The 25,668-nt window shown below is 33.1% G+C and overlaps 1 protein-coding gene and 1 pseudogene across 1 annotated transcript in view; both read right to left on the bottom strand.

The window, feature by feature from the left end:
- The window catches only part of LOC129942298 (uncharacterized), a 463,167-nt gene that overhangs the window by 254,307 nt on the left and 183,192 nt on the right, over positions 1-25,668 (bottom strand). The window lies entirely within an intron of this gene.
- Positions 3,587-3,699, bottom strand: LOC129943606 (small nucleolar RNA U3; annotated as a pseudogene).

The raw sequence follows: 25,668 nt of genomic DNA, 5'->3' as shown, positions 1-25,668 counted from the left end.
AAGGTACTTGATTTTTTTGTATTTTCTAATAAAGAGAAAAATATATAATACAAAAATATGCTTATTTATTGCCTTTAAGGCGGAAGAGAGTTCGCCGGGTCAGCTAGTTAAATTTTCTAAAAAAATTATCTCAAAAAACATCTTTAGCTTTAGTTTAATTGCTAACTACTTTGAATGAAAATTTGTTCTATTTCAAAAAATAATTAGTTTTGAATAGCAACCAATAGGAAGATATCAGTGTGGTTATTGGGTTATTCTTGAAACCACGCAGAAATGCTGAATTCAATATCAAATACTCACTAAAAAAGGACATCTTTCCGGTATATTTATATTCATCAAAATTACTTGATCTAATACTTCGTCTTAAGTCCAAAATGGGGTTCCAGACATTTTCGTAGACCTTCTTCCAAAATTCAATTATTCTTCTACAAAATGCCGGCCCAAAAAGATGTACACTAAGGGATCATAAAGGCCTTGCGTTTGCTTTGATGAAGTTATACCGAAACGCTTTCTCAACATATCCTGTCTTTTCCTAACATTCTTTCATACATATGGATGTCGAAAATTACATCAGAAGAACAAAATCAAATTTATCAAGTGATGCGAATAAAAACTCGTCAATAAATTATGCAATCAACCACAAGGACATCACCACACAACACATCCACATATCCAGAATCCACACATCTCATCATCATCATTATTTTGTTCGAAATGAACAAATAAAATAAACTTAACATTCATATAGTAGCTCGCACCCTAATCCTTGAGAAATTGACGAAATGCAGCTTCATTAGGATTCGTCAATAGTCCTTGTCATTGTTCTTTTTCAACTTAGGTATTTCTTTTTTTGTTTTGTTTGTTAGAAATCCACTCGACCATCTAATTTGCTTCAATTGTCAAAAACGAATAACCCAATGAGCTACAAAAATCCCAAGTTCAAACATTCATAAAAAATGTAACGGAAATCATGTTCACAATAAAGAAACTATATGATGTCCTTTCTAATGTCCTAGAAACGATATGTCTTTCATCGCACAACCCTATGGCTATGGCTCATTTTCTATCTGCAATTTGGTAGAACAGCGCAATTATTGTTGTCGCATCATCATCATCACAAGTTCACCCAATGTACCTATGTTACAAGGACTACCGACGACGATGACGGAGGGACAACGCGAACGTAGGTAGGTATATTGCGTGTGTGTTGCCAAATTAAAACGCAATTATCCAACCGTTCTTCGTTGATGAGAACGTGCGGCAGATCTCCCTAAAACCGTGTGTCACCATCATCATTCTAGATTTACTTTATTCTGTGTTTGGTCCTTTTTGTCCTTGATGATAAATGTGACTTAAAACGATCAGAGAGGGAATGTTATAGCGTTGTCGTGTTCCGTGGTGCTTTATTGTTCGGTTGGAAAAAATCAGGCTAATAATAAACAAAAATAACAAAGACCAATGACGACGAGGACGACTACGAGGACGAGGACGACGAAGCGACGACCAAAGGGAAAATCGTGTTTTTTGTGTGATGTTGCCTCCGGGCGAAAGGACAATAATCAGGGAATAATTTTTCAACACCCCATCGAGTGCGAATCCCAGCATAATCACCACCTTGATACTCATTTGCCCGAAAAATCAGGACCAGTGGTTGCCGGAGGGGTTATGTGTATTGTGTATGTTCAATGTTCACTACGTTCGTTCAATTCAGAAGCGCGCTTCTGTATTATGTTACAAATAGTTAATGAGACTGAAGAGAGGTCCTTTTTTGCCAATGTCACTTCACTCTCGTATATTCTGTTGTCCTGCGAATATTTCTGCCTGGGCTTGGGCCTATATAGATCTCGGCCTGTAATAAGCACGGCAGGGGATTGAGTTTTTTGTACTTAGTTGGTTGGTTGGATACACAATTTGGCACAATAACGTGCACTAATAACGAAAATATTTTTTCATCGGGGTATATTTTTGAATACATCCATCTCCTCACCCCTATTCCGATGCTCGTCCTTGAATATTCACAAAAAGTAAATCCCGACAAAAAGAAAGGACTATGAAAATAATGTTACAAGCCAAATCAGAATCATGATTTTATATTTGAAAAAAGGTGTGAGGGGAAGGGAGAGGGAAAAGGATCGTCAACCATCGTCGCGCAGTGCCGGCCGAAGCAAGGATATCTGATTCCTTTTTTATTGTTTGAGAGTTTGAATTTTTGGTGCTTTCTTCGCCGTCGTTACTCGTGTTGTCGTTAGCTGAAAAAAAGAGGATAACATGCCCTCGGGGATAAGTTGTTTTATTCTATTCTTTTGCTGTCACGGCGCGGTGCTACTTATTTTCTTTTCCTTTTTGTTTGTTGTTGTTGAATTTTTTTGAGTATATTGTACTTGGTCTCATTTTGAATTAGGCGGTTATTTATTCGTGACATTGCTAGGATTTTGAGCAGACAGCCACGCCACAGAGCAGTTACACAATTGTTGTTTGTCTCAATTGTGTTTCGTGTCCTTGTTGATGATGATTATAATGATGATGATGATAGCTGTTTTAATAAAAATGGGTACATATTTAACTCTGATTTTCATCCCTAGGTATAAACTGGAAAATATTCGGTTACAAGTTTTTCCCTACTTATTTATTATTTTGTTTTTCTTTATACTTTTTTTTTCTTTAAATTAGCTATCACCTTGGTAATGCGATTTATGGGAAAGCGGTTATCCTTGTTTTTACATCCTTAGACATATTTCTGATGGTTTTGTTGCAATCTATAGGGATGTAGGTTATAGGTTGTTGGTTGGTTAAGCTTGATGCTTGTTTACAATCGAAAGTGAAATGTTTTTGTTATTTTTTTTTTTTTTTTGATTTATTTCTGTTTTTTGTTTTTCTTTTGTTGTTGTGTTTCGAAAGTCAAAAATATTTTGTTATGTTAGGGATTTGTTTAATCGGAAAAAATTGTGTTAGGGGTCATTTCACGAGATAACAAGGGAAAAATTGTTTCAAAATTTTAAAAGAGAAACAAATTTGGAAAACTAGTATTTGACGTGACAGGCTAATTGTGAAATATGAGGTGTTGAAATGTTGTAATTTAGAACTTTGTCATTTGAAATTAAAGGTAGGACGTTGTTAGAAAAATTATAAGGTGATTAAGTTTTGAATGCAGATGTTGTTCTTTAAATGAAGAACCATGAATAATTACAAAGCAATCCTTTTTGTAAAATTTTTAAATTTTTATTTCGCATATGACTTAAGTTTTCAGCAACTGTATAGAGTCTGGTCCGTTCTTAGTACATTCATTTTATTATTAATATAATTATAAGTAGTTTGGATATACTTTTTTTAATGCATTCTGCAATGCTGACAGAAGATGCAAAGGGTCATTATTTCAGTTTATTGCTTTAAAAATAAAGGCACAAAAATGTAACACATCTTTGTTAATAAGGTGGAAGATCGTTATGATTTTTGAATTCGTACCATAACGCAAATCTAAGCTGACTTTTTTGTAACAGTAAGTTGGAATTTTTGGCAATCATTATTGAGTGCTTAGTATTCAAGAATTTGTCGAACAAATGTTAACAAAAACTATTTTATATACAAAATAGTTCAGAAAATTGTTTGTATTCTCTTCCAATACAACTAAGAATAATTTCGTACTTTCTTCAAAACTAAGAGAAGACTGACTACAGAAATGATCCTGTGCAGTATAGTCTAAGAATATATGTAGCTTAGTTTTATTTCATTACAACAGATTACAATTTTCTTAGATACTAAATCATATAATTTTTGGTGGTTTACGTTTACAGCGGACCCTAGGTAGACGAAGTCCTTGACCATCTCAAAGTTACGTCTTTCGATGGTGACTTTTTCACCAAGATGTTGGTGTTGTAGGTCTTATCTTGAGCATATACTTTGTTTTGCCCTCATCAACCGTTAAACCCATTTTTGCCGCCTCTGCCTCAATACTCGCAAAAGCCAATTATGTCAAAGTCATCAGCATATGCTAGTAATTAGACAGACTTTTAAAAGATAGTGTATCAAGTGTTGAGGTGTGAGCTCTGCACTATTCTTTCTAGTACAACAACGCTTTTTCTTGTCTAAAACCTTTTTTGACATCGAAAGATTCTGTTAAGTTGTTTCCAATCTTTCTGGAGAAGCGTGAATTCTCCATGGTGATCCTGCACATCCTGAAAAGTTACTATCTCTCTTAAAAACATAACGGAAAAATAAACCCGACGGTCAAAAAAATATTGCATCCCAAACAACAAACATCTACTATAGTAAGAAGGTCTTGCAATCCTATAGTTGAGGTTATAAAATGCATGACTTGTAAAATTCTTCTGAGCTTTTTCAATTTTGTCGATTGAATTATTATAATTAAGGTTAAAAACAGTACTACAATTGTAGAAAGATAATACTGAAAATACTTTCGTGTTTCTTTTTAGAAAACCAAGCAATTAATTCTCTTTGTTTATAATAAAATCATAGTGATTTAAAAAAGAAAATTGTGTATAAGATTACTTCAAGATCTTTCTTTCTAGTAATACGTTATAAATTTGATGTTTATGTTTCTATCAAACACTATGTTATCAGAATTACAGGAACACCACAAAATTTGATATTTCGAAACACTTAACAGAAGGTGATTTCGTTTGCACCAAAAGCTTTGATAGATCTTACAAAAGAAGAAAACAGTCAGTTTGACAAGAAATCTTAAAGTAAAGTTTGACATCGTCAGCGAAAAAAATGCAGTTTGAATTTTTTTAAATATTATCTGGTATCAGTACAATATCAGTATTGCACCCAAATAGCTTCCTTGCGGAACACCGGATGGAACCGAAACAAATTTTGAAAGTAAACTATCAACTATAAATATTTGAACTCTGCCAGCTAAATATGATTCAACCCATTTTAGTGAATGCCGAGAGAAGTAAGTTTATTTAATAGGATTTGGTGGTTGAGTCTATCAAATGCCTTTGCAAACTCTGTAGAAATAGTATCTGCATGATTCTCCATATTCTTTATGAGTTTCTGGCCATGTTGAGAAACTGAAATATAATTCTGAAATAATTTAATTAACCTATTACAGACAAGTTTTTCAAATAATTTCGGAATACAAGAAATGTTACAAATGGGTCTATAATTAATCTTGTCCTGTTTATAACCCGGTTTTTAAATTTGTAATAGATAAAAACCATCCTGCAATACAAGAATTGCCCTTTGATGAAAGATTATAAATCCATGAGAGTGGTTGGGCTAATGCAATGCCGCAGTTCCTAAAAACAAGAAACAGGAATCCCATCAGTCTCTTCACTCTTATTACCACCCAATTTAGATAAAATTACTTCTATTTCAAATGGACGTAGAACTAAAGATCCGATATTGACAACTCTATTTACATAAAGTAGATTCTTGTTAGGGGAAGTATCTAAGGAGTAAACTGATTGAAAATTGTCAGCAAAAGTCTAAAGTTACTATTTCAATTGAAACCTTAAAGAGAACTAAACTTTTTTCTTCGGAGGCAAAATTCTATCAATATTGCTAAGATTAAAATCTGCTGTAAAAAAAAAAACAAGTTGTTTATATTTAATATTCTCTAACACCGATTTTGAGTTCTTTAAATAAATATTATAAAATTCTATAATTTTCTTTATTAGTAATCTGTATGCAACGTCAAATCATTTAATACAAGAAATAAAAGAAAGATTTCTCCTTAAGACCACAGAAATTCATTCAAAATTCAAAAATTTTTATTCATTCAAAAAACAAAATTACAACCACGAGTAATTGAAAAAGTATTGAAAATTCTTACCTCGTTTGCATAAATAATTCTCTTAAAATCAATTAACACAGACAAAACGTTTATAAATAAAATAAAAAGAAAATGGCCTTAATAACTACCGTGTGGAATTCTGAAATGTATGTACTTTAAACTCGTTTGATTCGCAATCATTGAAAAGTACAGATTATAATCTATCAAATTTGTATTCCCATTTTATGTGAAAAAATACCAAATAAACAAAAATAATTTTCGAAATATTAATAGCGTATTTATCTATAATATAAAAATAAGTCGGGTTTTCCTTCCTGACGCTATAACTCCAGAATACTCGAACAGATTTCCACGGTTTTGCATTAAATGGAAAGGTCACGGGCTCCGTGACGTTTATATAGCAGACAAAATTCAGCAAAACATTTAACAGAAAAGCAGTGAACTCCGTTTAGCTTCCCATAGAAAGCTATTGTAAAAGTTCCGATTTGTAGAATTGAAAATTTAAAATTTTTTCACGTTTCAAGGGACCTATATTCTCAACCAAGGCTTACTTTTGGGAATTTTTTGTTCAACAAAGAAATTTCAACGTCGCAAACGAGGAACCCCAGTTTCAGATTGGCCACAGGTGTTTTCCACTGATGCTCTAGGTGGCATGTACACTGTTCATCCTAGAAATGATGAATGTTTTTATTTGCGACTGCTGTTGGTAAATGTAAGGGGACCAAAATCATTTGCCCATTTGAAAATTGTGAATGGCCTGGCCACCAATGCTAAACATATCGAGAATCATATTAACTATTGGGTCTGCTGAAGAACGATTATCATTGGGATTTAACACTTGCAGATTCAGTTGTTTCACCAAATGCGTACCCTTCACAACCAATTCAGTTATGGAATAAATACAAAGACGAAATATGTGAAGATATGTTACATCGCTTGCGCATTCTAACGAATAATCCCGACTTCCAAATAACCGATGAAATCTACAATGTAGAAATAGTTCGGATTGAGGATCAACGCTTGACTATTACAAACAAGCTACTGATTGAAGTAGGAATGATTGCGCTAAATCGATCGACGCACGATGCATTGAGCAAAGAATTAAATCGAGAGTTGCAATACACTTTTGGTACTCTGCTGGAATTCGTTCAAAATAATGTGCGTTGCTGAATGAACAGCAAAATCAAGTATAGGAAACGTTAATGCAAGCAGTGGACAATAATACTGGTCTATTTCTTTCTGGACGCACCTGGAGGAACAGGGAAAAAATTTGTCATCTCATTGATTTTGGCAACTATTTGATCAAGATGGAGGATTTCCACCACATAACTTGCAACTCAAAGTTGGTGCAGTTATTATGATATTGCGTTATTTGAATACACCGCGATTTATGCCGAATTTGATTGAGGCAACCATTATTAACGGAAAGTACGCAGGTGAAAATGTATGTACATACTCCTCGAATATCAATGATCTTCCGTTTGACTGTAATTTCCGGTTCACCTTGCATTCGCAATGACAATTAATAAGTCGCAAAGCCAATCGCTTAGTGTTTGCGGGATATCATTGTTTTTCACATGGGCCATCCCGCTTTGTTTTTGTTAACGTCAGACCAAAAAACAAAAAATGTGGTGTACTAAGGAGCATTTCTATGAAAAGGACAATTTTGCGGACAAGAATAACGCATCGATTCACTTTTATTTTTACTTAGAGAGTTCAAATAAATTATACTTCACTTTTGTTATCAAAATGTTATCGTTGTGAAATGAAATAAAATTGTTGCTTTTCAATTATAAAACAAAACAAAATAATTTTTCTTCATCTCTTAATCCCCAAACGAAATGTTACAAATGCTAGTTATTATTATTTTTAGTATTGAAAATTGTTATTAAATTCTGATCAAAATTAGTAAGGTCATTTAAGACGGGAATTATAGTTAGAAAACGGTTCTATGGCACGAAGAGATGTATTTCAATCCGAGAAAAGAAAAGTTTCGGACTCATCTCGTAAGATATCTTGGTCTAATATTTGATTATATTCTTACTTCCAGTCTCGTGAGTCTTGTCAGTATTTTCGGTTGTAAATTAGTTTTAAAACGAGTATGTGAAGTACACCCTTTTGGAGTATTACAAAAATATAGAAATGAGATGATTCTCAATTTATACGGGGCCTAAAAATTTTAGTGTTGAAAATAATAAAAAAAAACGTGTAAAGCAAACCTTAATTTTTAAGTTTAAACTCAATCGATCTAATGGCTTAGGTTTTTGTGACGAATAATTCACTTTTTTCGGCTTCGTCAAACTTACATTAATGTAGATCCATTTTTATATCCAGAACTTCAATAAAAGAGTGATTAAAACTATATGGCTTGTCTTGTTCTATCCATTTAAAGGCTTTGGTGAAATCTAATAACAAAGTATCTTCGAGTGCTTCAAGATTATTGAAATAAATTTGTCCAACAAATAACGCAGATCACTGACATACGAAGTCTAATTCCTTACACGTTTTATCGGGTGGTATTCTTTTTTGTCGAATTTGGCCCATAATTTCCTGGCCGTGACACAGGTTTCAAAGCGTTTTCGTCTTTCATTTGTTTCTTTGGGTTATCTTGTTACTTATGATCCGTTTTAATTCATAGGAATTTATCGTTAAGTCTATACTGATTTATTCAGTATGTTGTACTTATCCAATCCTCGCCAGCTTATAAGCCCTCTCATTCCCAGGTTCTAATTTTTTGATGAGAGCTAAGCACAGTAAGTTCTTTTATTGGTGAAAGTAATTTACGATCTCCGATTTGATTTTTGTGGCAGTAATCGATTTTAATTCTGTTTAGTTTTGTAACGTATGTCAGCTTGATCGAGAAGTTTGAAGGAGTTGGCAAGTTTAAGGGTCTCAGAAAAGAAATTTGTTCCCACTTCATAAACAGCTTTAAAGCCGTCAATATATATACTAATATTAACGACTCAGTCATGTGTGGAACAGGCGAGTACTAAATAATAGACAAAATCTCTAATTCAATAATTTAACGAATTCAAATTTTGTCAAAAGAGCAAACTATTTGAAAACAAGTATTGAAAAGATCGATATCATCATTTGAAAAACTTACTATCTTAAATCGAAAGACATATTGAGTTGATGCGTCCATAACGAATGAATCCTTTTAAAAAAACCCTAACGTATAATTTAAAAATAAATTATATTCCAATATGGGTTTTTCTATTTTCTTAAATTGCAATGACTACGGTTTGTCTTATAAGGACATCGAAAGACCCAAAAAAACTGATGGAAGCTTAAAGATTAAATAAAAATAAACATCTCGGTTTCTCTGCATCTCAATCTTTCAAAAATTATACAAGTTATTCTTTTTTTTCTTCTAAATATTAGATAAATATCCAAATCGAAAATCGTATTCCAATCAAAGTAAAAAGTTGGAGGTCGGTGGGGCGGAGAAGATGCGACTGTTACAATACCAAAGTAAATAAAATCAATACCGCAAAATTTATCTCTAAAAATGCTCGAGGCCGAAAGCATACGTTTTATTTTCCAAAAGATTGTTTCAATGGGTTCCATGATGTGATTCTATATTTCTAAGAGGACTTCGCTACTGTTACTCTCCCCCCCCTCCACGCATACAATCTGTATTATCATGGGTAAATAAGGAGAAATTGTCCTGAAATTAGATACGGTAAATTCAAATAAAACGAAACGAGACCAAAACCAAAACCAAAAGTTAAAATATAAAATTTCATTACGTAAAATTCCAGAACTCTGAAAAAAATATTACAAAAATAAGTATCGTAATCAGAATATAATAATTTTGAAATAATAGAGGGAGCGAGAGTTGTGGTGGGAGTCAGCAGGCTGCGTCGGCGGCGAGCAGATTGTGCGGTTGAATGAGCGTTGGACGGTGGGGGGGTACCTCTCTGTACATCCTTTTAAAGAATCATATTCGAAGAATGTAAATAAGAATCTGTATGAATAGATAAGTGGGTAATGAAATTGCCTTTTTTATTGAGTTGCAAAAAATTATATTTCCAGGGGTAGTAGCTGAAGGCTTTTTCAAAGCAATTTGTATAAATCGACCACGAACGATGGCCTTAGGACTGCTTGTTTTGTCCCTAGAGAGAGAGAGAGAGAAAGCTACAGAGATGGAGAAATTTTTAATGACACAAAAACTTTTTCGCCAACACTGCGCCGACGACCACCCCCCAAAAGGGTCTTTCTTTTCGATCTGTTTAAAATTAAGAAGACAGTAATTCACAATAAAGTCAAGAGGTTAACACTTTTAAAATGGTTGCTGTAAAATTCAATTACCTAGACAAAACCGAAAAGGTTGTGAAAAATCTTCAAAAGTGTCGTTTTTATGTTGGACTTTAGCTTAGAATAGGTACCTTGTTAAAAAAGTTTCAAAAATCAACAACAACACCAACACCAACAGCAACAGCAATAGCAAAAAGGCACTTAAGGGTTTAAGCTTTCGTTTTTGTTAATTACTTTGTTGAAATATTTACTTGAATTTTTCGAAGAAGAAGCCAAACAAAAAAGGCTTAAAGGCAACAAAAAATAAGGAATGACAGAGGGATATTGATGCGATTGCCGTTTTATGTTCAAAGAAAATGATTTTTTTCGTAATGAACCTTGACATAAAAATCTGTGTCCTTCAAGTAAATGGCGAAGGCAAGGCCAAATGAGTTGACCTGGTTGACTTGAGAAAAAGAAATAAACGGGTACTTAAAAGAAGCATTGTTTTTATGGCAAAAATGGTAAGACAATAGAAATTAAGTTGATCGTAAGTTCAGGTCATAAAAAAAGAGAGAATTCGAACTTTTTTTTGCTAAAAGGACATTTTTTGGTTCGGGAGAACTGAGCAATGGGGCTTTGGACCGTTTCCGTTTAATTTCTTATAAAATATAATATACCTTTTCTTTTAATCAAATGAGGCCTTACAAAAATTTAAGGAATTATTTGAACAATATTTTTAAAAGTTACGAGATTCATATATCATATAGATGCATGTAGTCTCTTCTCTTTCTCTAGTCTTGATATCTTTTCGTAAATTTATTTATTTATTTGTCATATAATAAATTTATAATACATACGAGTAATGTGAATAATTTATAATCTTGTAGACTAATTGCAAAAAGATAAGATAGTAACAACATGCTTTACAATAAGGTTAATACAAAATACAAGCTAACCACGAGATTGAAGAATATTTAACTGATACCTTAAATTTTTCAAAGTCATTATAACTAAATACTAAATTCCCTTGTTTCAGGTACCGTTCAATAGGCTGATTGATTCCGAAGTTTAGTCTATGAAATGGTTCAAGAAATATTATATATAATTTTATCAACGAATTTAATCAATTTGGTAAGCAAGAATATCACGAATGAAAACTATCTCAAAGTATCGTTTTCGAGTTTTTAATTGTTATTGGTCTAACAAAGCAGTAATACAACGCCTTAAATGTAAAAGGTTCAGAAAATTCTTTGGAATTACGAGATATTGAATACAAGTAAGGAGTTAACCTTTGCTACAGTGAAGTTGATGTGGAGAGAAAAAGTTAGCTTCGGATGAAAGATGACTCCAAGATCCTTTTTTTTTTTTTTTTGAGAACATTTGGATATTGACATTGTTTATTAAATAAGTAAAGTTTGATAATTCAAAGTGACAACGAATGATTATATAATCACATTTATTCGGAATCGAATTTATGTTGACGTATTGAATTTGACCTAACAAATAAAATTTCAAATAAAACAAAAAAAACTCGAACGAAAACCTAAAGCTGACAGTTTAGCTGTTAAAATTTCGTGATTGACTGTATTGAAAGTTTTTGAAAAATCAGTGTAAATATCATTAGATTGAAAACCATTTTCAAAGTTACTTTTGATTTTATTGCATAAAATGGTTAGAATAGTTGCCATCAATCTTTCAAAGAAAAAACCTTGTTGAAATGGAAAAATGAGATCTTTGATATAAAAGTTAATTTACTATAAATGATTTTCTCAAATTATTTCGGAATCATTGTGAATTTACTTCTAGGACTATAATTGGTAACATCTTGTTTGGGTCTCGATTGGGGAATGGATGTAATGTAAGCAATTTTCCAAAAGTTTCAAAACTGGCCCGTTCTCAGGTATTCATTATATATTATATTATGGCCAATTCAGACTTTAACATTTTTGACTATAAGATTTAAGTTTGTCATTAAAAACGTTGCTATCTATTATAGTTTTTCTATATAATAAAAAAAAACTATAAAATAAAAAAGGTATTTTCTTTGCTTTAACCTGAAAAGATTAACGATACCGACAAGAGACTAACGATAGTCTCAGTCTTGTTTGGGATGCAAAAAAGTTTAAACTCGTACTTCAAAAATATCAGACATTTTTAACTGCACAGATGTTGAAGACTAAACAGCTAAGAAAGAGACTGGGATGCGATCCACCATAGATAAGTTATATTTGAGAAATTATGGAAAGTATGCAATAAATAATTGATGCTTAAACTATTTATACTTTAAAGATATTTAAAGCATTTATTCAATTTTAAGAAACGTTTTTGGTGGAAAAAAGAGAGTATGAGAAGATCGAGGAGATAAAAGAATGTCACAACAGTAATGAGGTTCGTAAATCTTGCAAAAGGTAAAAAAAACCTCCCAAGGGTACCAGCCACGAACAGAAGAATGTAAAAACGATCAAGGGAACATCGTAGAAGAACCCCATAGTCTATGTTGAGAATATGGAAAGACAACTTTTCCAAATTATATTACGGCGATGATGAACCGAATTCCGCTGTAAGGGACATAGAATCACTCAACCTAGGCGATGCACATCAACAATTCCGCCTACCCGGAATCGACAAAGATAGCATTCCCTATGAGTGGAATCTCAGCATATAGTTTGCCCGATATATAAGAAAGCAGACCCTCTTAATTGCACCAACTACAAACGCATCAGTCTCCATAACATTGCATATAAGATCCTCTCTGTCGTATTATGTGAACTTCTGTAGCCGTTTGTCAACAATAGGTCCTTATCAATGTGGCTTCAGACCAGGAAAGTCCACTATCGACCAAGTATTCACACTACGGCAGATCTTGGAAAAAACCCATTAGCTTCCAATCGATACCGACCATCTCTTTATCGATTTGATAGGGAAGACCTCTACAAAGCAATGTCTAGTTTAAGCATCCCTGTCGAACTTATCGCTTTGTGCAGAATGACGATGGAGAATGCACGCTGCTCTATCAGGTTCAAAAAAGTTCTCAACGATGCATTTGATGTCAAAAAAGGTTTTAGATAAGGCGATGCACTGTCATGCGACTTCTTTAATATTGTTCTGAAAAGAATTGTGCAAAACTTTACCGTCAACACTAGAGGCACAATCTTCCAAAGGTCCATCCAATTACTCGGATACGCAGATTATATTGACATAATTAGAAGATCAAAGCGTGATGACAGTGGATTGATTTGAGTATTGCGACGGAATCGAAGAAGATGGGTTTAGTGGTCAATGAGGGCAAGACCAAATATATGCTCTCATCAAAAAAGGACACTGAACAAAGATGTCTTGGACAAAACGTCACCGTGGACAGCTATAACTTTAAGGTAGTTAAGGACTTTGTCTACCTACGCACCGCTATTAACACAGACAACGACACCAGCGCTGAAATCAAACGAAGAATAACTCTTGCAAATCGCTGCTTCTTTGGACTTACAAGGCAATTGAGAAGTAAAGTTCTCTCTCGAGCATCTAAAATCACCATCTATAAGACACTCATCATCCCGGTTCTCATTTATGGCGCTGAGGCCTGGACCCTGTCAAAGAAAGATGAGAGCGTCTTAGGATGATTCGAGAGAAAAATTCTTCGGGTGATTTTTGGTCCCGTACGCATAGATGGAGAATGGAGGAGAATATCAACGACGAACTGTATGGGCTGTACAGCAACACTGACCTAATCAACAGAATTAAAGTCTTACGGCTTAGATGGCTATTTCATGTAGAGTGAATGGACATCAAAGCTCCAGCCCGGAAGATCTTCGAATCCAATATCGAGGGACGGCCCAGTAGAAGAAGACCGCGACTCAGGTGGCGCACTCAGGTGCGTAAAGACCTCCACTAACTTGGCGTGCGAAACTAGGGACCGAGCTGGCTGGAGACGCATGTTGGTTGAGGCCCAGGTGCGCCTCTGACTGAAGCGCTACCTTAAATTAATAAGTAGGAAACGTTTTTGGTCGTATTTAATGTTTTGTATGAAAATATGATTGGGGCCAAAACTTCTGTTTCAAGATATCCATTTCAAAAATCAATTTTTACAAATTTGGTTTTAAATTTTTTTAGAGGAAACTACTAAGTCCATTTGTTAAAGGCCACAAAATCTCTTATTTATTTTCAATATCAGACATATTTTTAGTAACGAAAGTTTCTCAATAGCTGGCAATATGGCTTTTGCAGCTAAATCTCATGGATTATCTCATGGAACAGTGGAAGAAATCTTTTCATCTTTAGTTTCGTAGCAAAAGGGCCACGTGGTGATCTCATTGACTATCATACCGAAAAGTAAAAGAAATCTCTTCATCTCTTTGAAAAAAGTAAGATTATTACACTTGGTATTTCAAAGGCATTTGATTGAGACTTAGCATTAAGCATTCTTCTAGAAACTGCATGTATTTGGTTTCTATCAATCAATTTTTCATTGTGTTTGAATACACCTTTTAATAAATGTAGAAATAGATGGATTCGAATCTGATATAAACTAACTTCACGCTGGTGTACCAAGTGTTTTCTTTTTTGATGCTACATTTTTATTTTAATAAATGGTTTGAATTACTTATCTACAAATTTTTTTCGCACTAATGACAGTATGATAAGCTTTCCAGATTCGATTTAAGATTCATATCCCTGTCCTTCAAATGTAGATAAGCTCATTCAATTAAATTCTGATCTTGAGTGAGTGATCTAATGGGAATTTAAAAACCGTGCAGTATTTAATGCTTCCAAAACTCAATACTACCAAATTATAAGGCATTCTTCGCCAATGCAAGATTTGTTACCCCTTCTGATGTGGCTATAATTTTAAAAGCCTTTATTCCTAAAAAACACGAATACAATTTGATTATTTGGCAAGCGCTCCAATAGCTCATCATATGAGTTTCTTGGACAGAATTTAAAACAGAGCTCCTAAAATAATGGACGACCGCTGTCTAACTGAAACATTTGCATCTCTTCAACACCCTTGAGAGGTTTTTTTTTTTATCTATATTATGTCGCCATTTTAATTAATAATGGTCTTGTTAAAAAATTATGTTGTGTTTCCCAATTCAAACATTTCAGCCGTAATAGAAACGCTCATCAGATTATTCTTTTGCCCAATTTCGTCAAGGTAATGTTAAGTACAGTGAATACGGAATGCTTTACCAGGCTTAATATTTGCAACTCATTGCAATGTGCATCGTAATCTCCTTTCTAACTCTACACTCATTATAAGGACATTTATAAAACTTTGATGGTGTGCCGATTATAAGATCTTATAATGGGAAGTTAAAAATTAAAATTTTAGAAATTTGTGCGATTTTTTAGTACTATTTTGTAATCATACAAAACAATCAAATTAGTCAAAAGATACGAATACCTGTATGCCTTATTGTTTGTAGGGTCGTGAGCCCTTAACTTCGAAAAAAACTTCTCAGACATTAATCAACGTCAATTTTAATCAAAACTTTTATAAATATTTGCAAATATCTCTTAATTTCATTGCAACAATCATTAATGAAAGTTATGAAATCTGTCTACAAGTCTTGTTAATTATTCTTTACAAAGTGAAGCTTCCCCTTGCAGTTTTCTTTCACAAACATTTGTATTCCCTTAACCTTAAGATGCAATAAGCTAACCTAAGAGAATTTTCTTAAGAAGATTTAGACAAGATTCAAGATTCCAATCAGAATTATATTTACAAAAAAAAATATTGAAAAAGTTCTTTACCCTTATAATTATGTACATTTGACAATAGGGCATTAAATACCCCCCTCTCTAATATAACATATATGATGTCATTCTGCAAGATTAGTTTTCCCCTCCTTCTTTGTGCCTTTTAATTAACTTTCAAAAACTTTTCTTTTCTTCGATGATAGGTCAAGAGAGAGAGTGAGAGAGTAAGAGAGGGTTGTTTTCTGCAATGCACCATCTTCATTTATGTTTATCTGCAAAATTGACTCTAAAGCATCAAGGATGTAAACGCATAATACTTGTATCCATATACATAACATATATCTCTTATCCTTTATACCTAACTTACTGATATGTGTATTAAGAAAACATTCACATAAAATAATTTCGCCATCAAATTTCCTCATTAATTTCCCTCCTGCCATTTGATATCTGTACAACAAGGATATTCGACGTATAAATGTTGTTGTGGGGGTATTTGTGTTGTTGTCTCATTGGATTAATGGCATCTATTTGCCCTTTCATTCCCGAATGCATTGACATTTGGCAAACAAGTCAAACCCAGGACTATTTACAACATGAATCCTTTTACGACCACAAGAGGCAAGAGGCAGTATCAGCAGCAGCAGAATTAGAGGGCTTAAGGAACGAGGTCATCAGAGATCAAATTGGTTAATATCCAAAACCCCAACCTCCAACCTCCAACTCCCAAACAACAGTATAATATCGACAGGGTCGTTGATGACTGTACTACGACCGACCGACAGCTTTAGGACGATACGATGACGCCCATCGACTTAATGTCGCGCAAATCAAACTGCTAAATGACTAATTAGATAATCAGGACGAGAGACTGAGAGGAGTCATGCATACATATAATAAAGGAAATCCACCATTATGGATAAGGATACAGCAATGACAACGATATGATGCTTTTACTGCTGCTGCTGATGCTGGGGCATTAAATGACCAATTTACGAGTTAACGCATAATGCAGTGGCATTGCGAAGTAAATTCCAGATGAGAATATTTATGAAGCGCCACTTCATGAGCTGCATGCATATGCATGTTAAACAGGATAATTCTCTGGCAGGATTGCATTTTCTTCTTTCTCTTTTTTAGCTGAAAACGAAACACATAATCATGCACATAATATTGTAGCGAGTAACGGGAAATAAGGATCAAGTCGATTATAAAGTTTTCTTCAAGAATATATAGGAAAAGCCTCCTCTTCCTTTTTATATTTTCAGAGGATGCGGTGGGATGGTAGAGTTGGTGGGTGGCAGTTGCAGGCGAGCTGGGTTGTGGTTTCACATAAAGTGCGAGGCTCACGGGGAGACACATTATTCATCGCTTAAGTCCGACGTGGCGTGGAATGGAGTGGCGTGGTGTGGTGCTAATAAAACGCTCACTTAACACCCAATCCTGCGGCAAGTTGCAAATTACACTGGTGTTATGGCCTTAAGTATAGCAGTAACTTTGAGGAGACAGACGCAGCACAGGCGAGGCGGTATACAATCGACTATATAGCTTTTGTATCTAAAAGCTAAAAACGGGAAAAATTTCAACCCCGAAGTAATAATAATGATGATGATTATTATGATAACGATGATGATAATATCCTGCGCCAGCTATAAGGACAATGCTGTTAAGTCATGTAGGAATATAGAGGAAACATAACCAGCAGCGAATTGGTTGCCGACCGTGCAACTATTCATGTTTTTTTCTATATAACATTTGTTTTCTTTCTTTTTCACCAACTATGAAAGCAATGAACCTCAACTAGCCCAATCAAGACGATATAGGAACTCACGTACAATGAAAAGTCTCATGAAGTTGCTGTAGCACAATTAATTGCTCGTAAATCTAAAAACAAAAAATAATTTAGGAAACAATTTTGATCCTTTTTTACATTTTTAAAGGCATTCCTTTTAAATGATGTGTCATAGAAAATAAAGTCCTTTTTAATGCAGTTCACGTTACAAGAGTCTAGATTCAGCCACAAACCAACAAATCACAATGAACTATTAATAAACAAATTATTAAAAATTCTGACGCATAGTACCAAAGTACGTTTGTCATCCATAAATCATTCACTTACTTTATGTAATTTTTATATTGCACTCATAAATGTTAAAAGTAAATCACGGCTCTCGAACATTTATATTATTTTTTAATGTTTCTCTTAGTTTTTTTCATTCAAATGAAATGAAACATATGAAAAGTAGGTAGATACCACGCCCCCGAATCTTAAATCATCTCAAATTTTCTAATCGTTTTTTTTTTATTTCTTTGCAAAACAAATTCTTTTACAATACTCAATTTCAATTCTACATCATGCATCAGAAGTATTCGTTATAAACCACAACAAATGTATGAAAAGTGGGTGGATACCACACCCTCTGAGTACAAACATTCAGTGCCTGGATGTTTGCGCTATTGTATGCATACGCCTACCACTCTTTTAAATTTCATTTTTCAACAACACTTGTAAGTGGTAATTTTAACGTACAGCTTGCATGAGAAAGTTGCTATATAAAGCTTTTGCTACATGAAAATGGGTGGATACCACGCCCATTGAATTAATTTTAATTCTTAAATTTTTGAAGATGTTAATATGCAGATGAGTATTACTCCGTTAAATATCATTGTTCTTCAACTATTAAGACTGGTCAATTTGACTAATACCTAAAAGAAAGTGGGTCGATACCACGTCCTTTGAGTGCAGAATTTCAGTTGTTGTAGATTTTTGAAGTTTTAAGCATATTAACACTTATCGTTCTACTAAATTTCATTGTTCTACAATACTTATAAATGGTAATTGTGATTTATACCTTGTATGAGAAAGTGGCTATATTCCCCTTGCGCAAATGTATAATCATTGCAGACTTACATTTTTATTCGTTATGCACAGCAAGTCCTTTAACTATGCTAAATTTCATTATTCAACAAGTTTAGAAGTTTTCTAAACGAACGATATCAAATACATTAAAAAACTGGATGGACACCACACCCCCAAATACTCCAATTCAGTGTCTAGAATTTTGTTGAAGTCAACATACAGACCAGTACCAGTCTCCATTTAATTTTAAAAAAGAGGCTGGGATGCGACCCACACTGATAACTTCCCATCCCGTCTGTCGATTTGTCTTGCTTAAAAGTTTGTCTATATGAACTCGTATCAATTTTTAAAAAATTTGCGTACTATTTTTTATAGATTTCATTTTTTATGAAAAAACTTACTGTTGGATTTTTATATAAAAATCACTGAATATCGAAAACAATATTTACTGTGAAATAAAATAAGGTTTTTTAGGTTTTTATTGTTTGTAAAAAAATGTCAATTCGATTTTTCTCTGAATTTGTCCTAATGTTGAAAACAATATTTCTTATAAGTAAAAATTAGTAAGAAGCTATTATCGCAAATTTTTGAAATGCTATTTGAGTCGAAAATCATTTTTTACCAACTTTTGTTAATTTTTTTTCGGTTTTTAATTTTTTGTAAATAAACTGTCAATTCGATTTTTTCAAAATTTTACTGAATGTTGACAACAATATTTTTTGAAAGATGAAAGTAAATTAAAGCCAATATCTCAAAGTTTTGAAAAGATATTTGAGTCGAAAATCAATTTTTACCAACCTTTATACATTTTTTTAGGTTTTTATTTTTTGTAAAAAAACTGTCAACTCAATTTCTCTCAAAATTTTACTGAATGTTAAAAACCATATTTTTTATAAGATCAAATAAGTTTGAAGCATAAATTTCAAGTTTTTGAAAAGATATTTGAATCGATATTCAATGTTTACCATTTTTGAGTAATGTTTTTCTTAGATTTTTATTTTTTATAAAAAAAACTGTCAATTCGATTTTTCTCAAAATTTATCAAATGTCAAAAAACATTATTCTTCGATGCTCAAAATTGTTTTGGAGATGAAATTATATTTCAGTTGTAAAATTTTGGAGGTGACAATTTTTTTTTTGATTTTTTAAAAAAACAGTTAAAGGGTTTTTTTTTCAAAAAATATACTTCTTTGATATCACATTACAATATATTATATAAAATTTAATTCAAGTCTCTAGCGTTTTTAGTTCGTAAAATATTTAGGGTTAGCCAAAATTTTCACCTTTTTTTCAAACTGCTATGGTAAAAAAAACTACCTTTGCAATTTTCTTGAGAACACTTTCTGCATCTTTTTGCCTAATTATCTGTATAACAAAATTTATTTGGTATCGATATCTCTTCTGATTCTTGAGCTATGGACGACTGAAAAAACGTCGTAAACGTCGAACGTACGGACGTTCGAACCTTGAAACGTCGAGAAATGTCAAAATTTTCAATTTGACAAATTGGACCCATTACAATAACTTCCTATGGGAAGTTAATAAAACAAATAATTTAAACTCATTATTAGCATGAAAAGTGGGTATATGCCACGCCCCCAAATCTAATTCGTGCGGAGTTTTAAATTCTTCGATTAAAGTCTGTTCTTTATAATTTTAATGATTGGTAAATTAGTTTATTAAAAATCGGAGTTCTTTACTGAATTGGTTCTAAGGTTAAAGGATGTCCCAGAACTTGGCTAGCCCAAACAAGAACAAGAAGGAATTGCGACAGTCTAAATTTATTTCATTTCCAATACAGGACCCGATTGTTCATCAAAGCAGAACATAAAAATTATGAACGAGCTTCCTCCACTCAGTACCTTGCCACCGAAAAGAGTGGCATCCTCCTCATCATTTTTGTCGGTGGTCCGTCCGTCCTTTGCTTAACTTTTATATGGTGTTATGTGAATCGTGAATATACATTCATATTTGTATATGTGTGTGTCCGCAAAGAGTGCTCGTATATAAAATAGGTGCTTCCCTAAGAAAAAGGATTTACGTTTTAGTGGTTTTTACGAGCGAGCACAAGGATAGCAAAACGTATTTTTATTTGGCCTGCCTGTCTGCCTGGTTGCTAACTTCTTTACTCCTAGCCTGCCCTCTCACTTTTCTTTGTGCGAATTTACGAGCGACATGCACTATACTAAAGCAACAACAAACCCCAGGCGAAAAAATAAACCTAAACCCAGCTAAACGAAATGGTTCAAGTGGGCCTGGGCTGGAGACTGGGCAGGCGATGATGGGTGGGTTGTATGGTGAATAGTGGATGTGTGACTGTGGCAAAATGGACACAAGGACAACAAGTAAAAATTAGATGACATTAACGATCTCAATGTGGAGAGAGCCAGCGTCAGTTCTAGTAGAACACGCATAAAACATGTTTACGATCTCCAGGATATTTCATATACCCCCAGATACACGTGTTTTTTTTTTTGTGTCCTCTAAGTCCTGATGATGAACTGAAGAGAGAGTGAGAGACATAGAGAGAGAGAGAGATAGGGAAAAGGTAACCTTTGGTGTTAGTATAGAGATACCAACAGAAATGCGTATTTCATTTTATTTATTTTAATTTGCCTTCAGGACATCACGGATGAAATGACACAAAACGTTTGTGTGTTGTTATGTAATTATAATATTGCTTGGTGCGAAAATATGGTGTGACTTGAATAAAAGTGGTCATTAAGACTCACCATACAACCATACAAAAGGATTATGTTTATGATTTAAGTGGCAGATTGTGGTTTTGAAAAAGAGCTAAAGGAAAAAAGAAAAATTATGGGTGTTAAACTGAATTTATGTACATATGTAATGTATTGTTGGTTTCAAGGAGTTCAATGCTTAGACGTGCTTAGGTGTGGTTAAGAGCGGCATAGGCTTTTTGTTTTTTTGATGGCGAATTACATGAGTAATTTAATGGTCTTGAAATACTTAAAAAAAAAGGTATCAAGAAATAAATCATGTATATCATATTTTACTTAAAAGGGTTTCTTTATGTATAAAGGCTATAAAAACGTGTGGAGTAATCATATACAGGCAAATTATCGGGAATCGCTTGATGATAGGTTCTTTATATTTTAAGATCTCAATATAAACACAAGTTTTTAATGTTTTCAACTCTATTCATCTTTTAGTATTTATTATTATTTTTATTCTGTATTTCTTAAATATAAGTATTTTTTTTTAATACAAATATTATCGATTGTTAGAAGGAAGGATTTTTTATGGCTTTTTGGCTTAACATTGATTTTCTTAAGATAAAGATTGGGAATTTGACTAATATTAAAATTGTACGTAAAAAAAATTATTCAAAATAAGTGTGTATACGCCCAAGTGACCCACTTGATTATATTGCTGTGAAATTACAAAATGGTGTATTTTTGATGTTATTTTGAAAGTTGATGACGCCTTAGAACAATCAAAAACATCCTGGATGTAAATTTACAAAATATAAATTTAAATGTCATTATAAATAAATTTAAAATAAAATAAAACTTACCATGTTTTACTTCATATATTAATATTTTATTATATAAAACTGAGCTTACCTGGAAAGAAAAAACAAAAACAATTGATTAGACGAAAATTCCAAAATTTAAAAAAAAAATAGAAATATGTAAATTTTATAGTCAATTATTTGTTCTGGTCTAAGGAGTTTTAACATTTGTTGATGGGGTTTATAAGTAAGAGATAAGTAAGTCCTACTTTGTTGGCCTTCACACTCAACTTATTTTAACAAATAAGATGTCAAAAAAAAGAATTATTTGTTGATTATGCCAACAGAATTTTGTTTAAATTAATATAAATTTATAATTAAAAAAATTAGCTTTTTATTAAAATACAAAATGAAATAATTGAACAAAAATTATTAAAGAAAATGGTTTGTGTATTTGACCGAACAAATCGAATGCACAAACCATCTCTTTCAGTTAGTTAATTTCCCAGTATTTTATATTTTTTGGGATGAGTTCTTTTAGACGGTATGAGCGGTTTTAGGATGAATTGATGGGTTAACGCAGGGACGCCTAAGATAGATAATAAAAAACTCTTAACAAGAAAAATGTATTAGTGTCAATAAAGGTTAGTTTTTGACATATAACACTGGTCTACAAAATTTATATTTTTGTATGTTGCCTCGAATTTTGTAGTTGATAGAACTTACTTATGACTTGTTTGTTTAAAATTTACCGTTAAAATTTTTTTTAGCAGCTCTCGTGTATTTGGTTTTGATTTTTATCATTAAAGCCTGTATATTAATCGATAGTAGACTTATTTTAAGGCGTTAAGATTATTATCTCAAGTTTTTGCGTCATTAGTAGTTCAAAAAGACGTTATTTAAATAACCCAGATCATTTTTACTACATATGCGGAGAATATGTGTTACAAAATCTTATCGTAATAAAGTTATATCAGAGTTTGTTAAAAATACCAATTTTGAGTAATTTGGCATCCTCTTGGATGAAAATGAGAAGTGCTGGGCTTCCAAATGTGTTTGTAAGTCGTGTGTAGAATATTTAAGATTATGGAAAAGTGGTAAAAGAAGTGCCTTTAAGTTTGAAACACCGACTATTTGGCGAGAACCACGAAATCATCTCGAGGACTGTTATTTTTGTAGCGGGAATATAAACGGTTTTAACACTATGCAGTACTAGTTGAGTTCAACGTCCAGTGCAGCGTTCAACTGACTCTTCAGTGCATACAAATATTTTTGAACCCTTAAAACAAGACATGAAGGACCAAGCTGATGCTGATTTTCAAGGCATGTCAAATGATTCAAAATGCTTTTCCCAAAAGGAGTTAAATGATCTTGTAAGAGATTTAAGTCTGTCTAAACAAGTTTCAGAACTGCTAGCATCAAGATTGAAAGAAAAAAATGTGCTTTCCTTAAATGCTAAAATAACTTTTTATCGTAAGAGAGATAAAGAATTACGGTGTTATTTTTTCGAAGAAAACGATATAACCTTTCGTTTAGATATCAAAAACTTATTTTTAAAAATGGGCTTAATAAAATACGAACCAAAAGACTGGCGTTAATTCATTGATAGCTCAAAACGAAGCCTAAAATGTATTCTTTTACATAATGGAAATAAATAAGCTGGGGTACCTATTGCCCACAGTACCAAGATGAAGGAAGAATATTTTAACAGTTCGATAGTCTTAAACAAAATTAAATACACTGACCATAATTGCCAAATTTGTGTCGACTTGAAAATGGTGAACATTTTTCTCGGTCGACAAAGTGGTTACACTAAATTTCCCTGTTTTATATGTCTTTGGGACAATAGAGCAAAGCAAGAGCATTAGATAAGGAGAAACTGGCCGTTGAGAAAAAATATGGAGCCTGAAAAGAAGTATTTGATTTTGCTATAAAACGTGGACAAACTATCTGAACACTCAGGGAGCAGTCCAAAATGGCCTGGCTATATCTAGCTAAAGTCCCGAAACAAAGTTTTTAAAATTAGTAGAATTATAAATTATGATATTTAATCACAATATCATTAAAGTTTCTCCTTGTACGAAAACATGAAATGCTTAGTTTGGTAATCTGAAATAACTAAGGACACCCCAAAAACCAGGCAGGATTACTGCCATAATTATTCGTATAGTGTTCAATTTTTTGAAACATTCACGAGTTATTCATGAGAATCGAACTATGAATTTTTATAATAGTTTTACTAAATGTCGAAAAATCATTTTCTTTAAAATGAAATTAGTTTGGCGCCAATATCTTAAATCTTTGAAAAATATTTAAGTCGAAAATCAATTTTTACAACTTTAAGTAATGTTTGTAGTTTTAATTTTTTGTAAAAACTGTTAATTCGAATTTTCTCGAAATTTTACAAGATGTCAAAAATGTTACTTTTCATTGCATTCAATTATTTTGGAGATAAAATGTTTTTTTTTTTTGTTTGAAAAATATGGTGACATTTTTGAGGTTTGTAAAATGTTATCGTTTTGGCATCAAGTCACAATATATACTACAAAATTAAATTGGAGTCACTAGCGTTACTGGTTCTTTCAACAACGTTGCTATGACGACCCTAAACGTTGAATACTCACTCTGTTGTTGTTGATTAATCTAATGCTAAAAAGCAGGATCATCAACTATTAGATGGGGATTTTTGTACGAAAATTGCTGTCAGTAGAGGCACTCCGCAAAGAGGTGTTCTGTCCCCTCCCCTGTGGAACATAGTGGTTAACGAACTACTAATATCCCTTGAGAGATAAGGATACAGAGTGGTTAGGTATGCCGATTATTTTGCTATCGGCGTCAAGGAGAACACCCTAATACACTGAGAGACCTCCTCTTGCGGACTTAGTATTATTCTTCAAAAAAAAGACCTCGTATTTTTACACGGAAATACAAGAACCCAGTAATTATACGTCCTTCAATAAAAGGAGTACCACTAATTCTTACCAATGAAGCCAAATATCTTGGTCTGATATTGGACAAAAAATGAAGTAGGAAATCTAATATTTTGGAAAGAGTTAAAAAAGCTACAGCAGCTCTTTTCCTTTGCAAGAAAGCCATAGGTAGCAAATGGGGTTTCCAACCTCGCATTACCTATGGGCTATACACATCGGTCTTCCAACCAATACTTACGTACGGGATTGCAGTATGGTAGACTGCACTGGAGAAGGTCAAATACTACGACAAACTCAGCAGAGTCCAACGCACTGCATGTCTCTGCATAAGCGGGGCATTGAGAATCACACCCTCAGCAGTGTTGGACACTCTCCTCCATCTGACACCCCTCGACAGAAACCAAATGCCAGCGAGTACAGCTATAAGACTTAAGGCCTCATCTCAATGGACCAACAACATTGTGGGGCACTCCATTATTTTGAACATCTTTAGTTCTATACCAAAGTACATTGACTACACTATTCCAAAACCCCAATTTCGAAAAAAAAAACTTCGAAGTAACCATTCCATCCAGAGATGAATGGGAAGACAAAAAACTCCTGGATGACAAATGCATCCATTTTTATACAGATGGAGCCAAGAAAAAATAAGGGAGTTGGTAATTATCAGATAAGCTTAATCAAAGCATCTCATTCCGCCTCCCTAATC

This window comes from Eupeodes corollae, chromosome 1 (genome assembly GCF_945859685.1).
Source record: "Eupeodes corollae chromosome 1, idEupCoro1.1, whole genome shotgun sequence".
In the NCBI taxonomy this organism is placed as follows: domain Eukaryota; kingdom Metazoa; phylum Arthropoda; class Insecta; order Diptera; family Syrphidae; genus Eupeodes; species Eupeodes corollae.
This window is presented reverse-complemented; position numbering and strand designations above follow the sequence as displayed.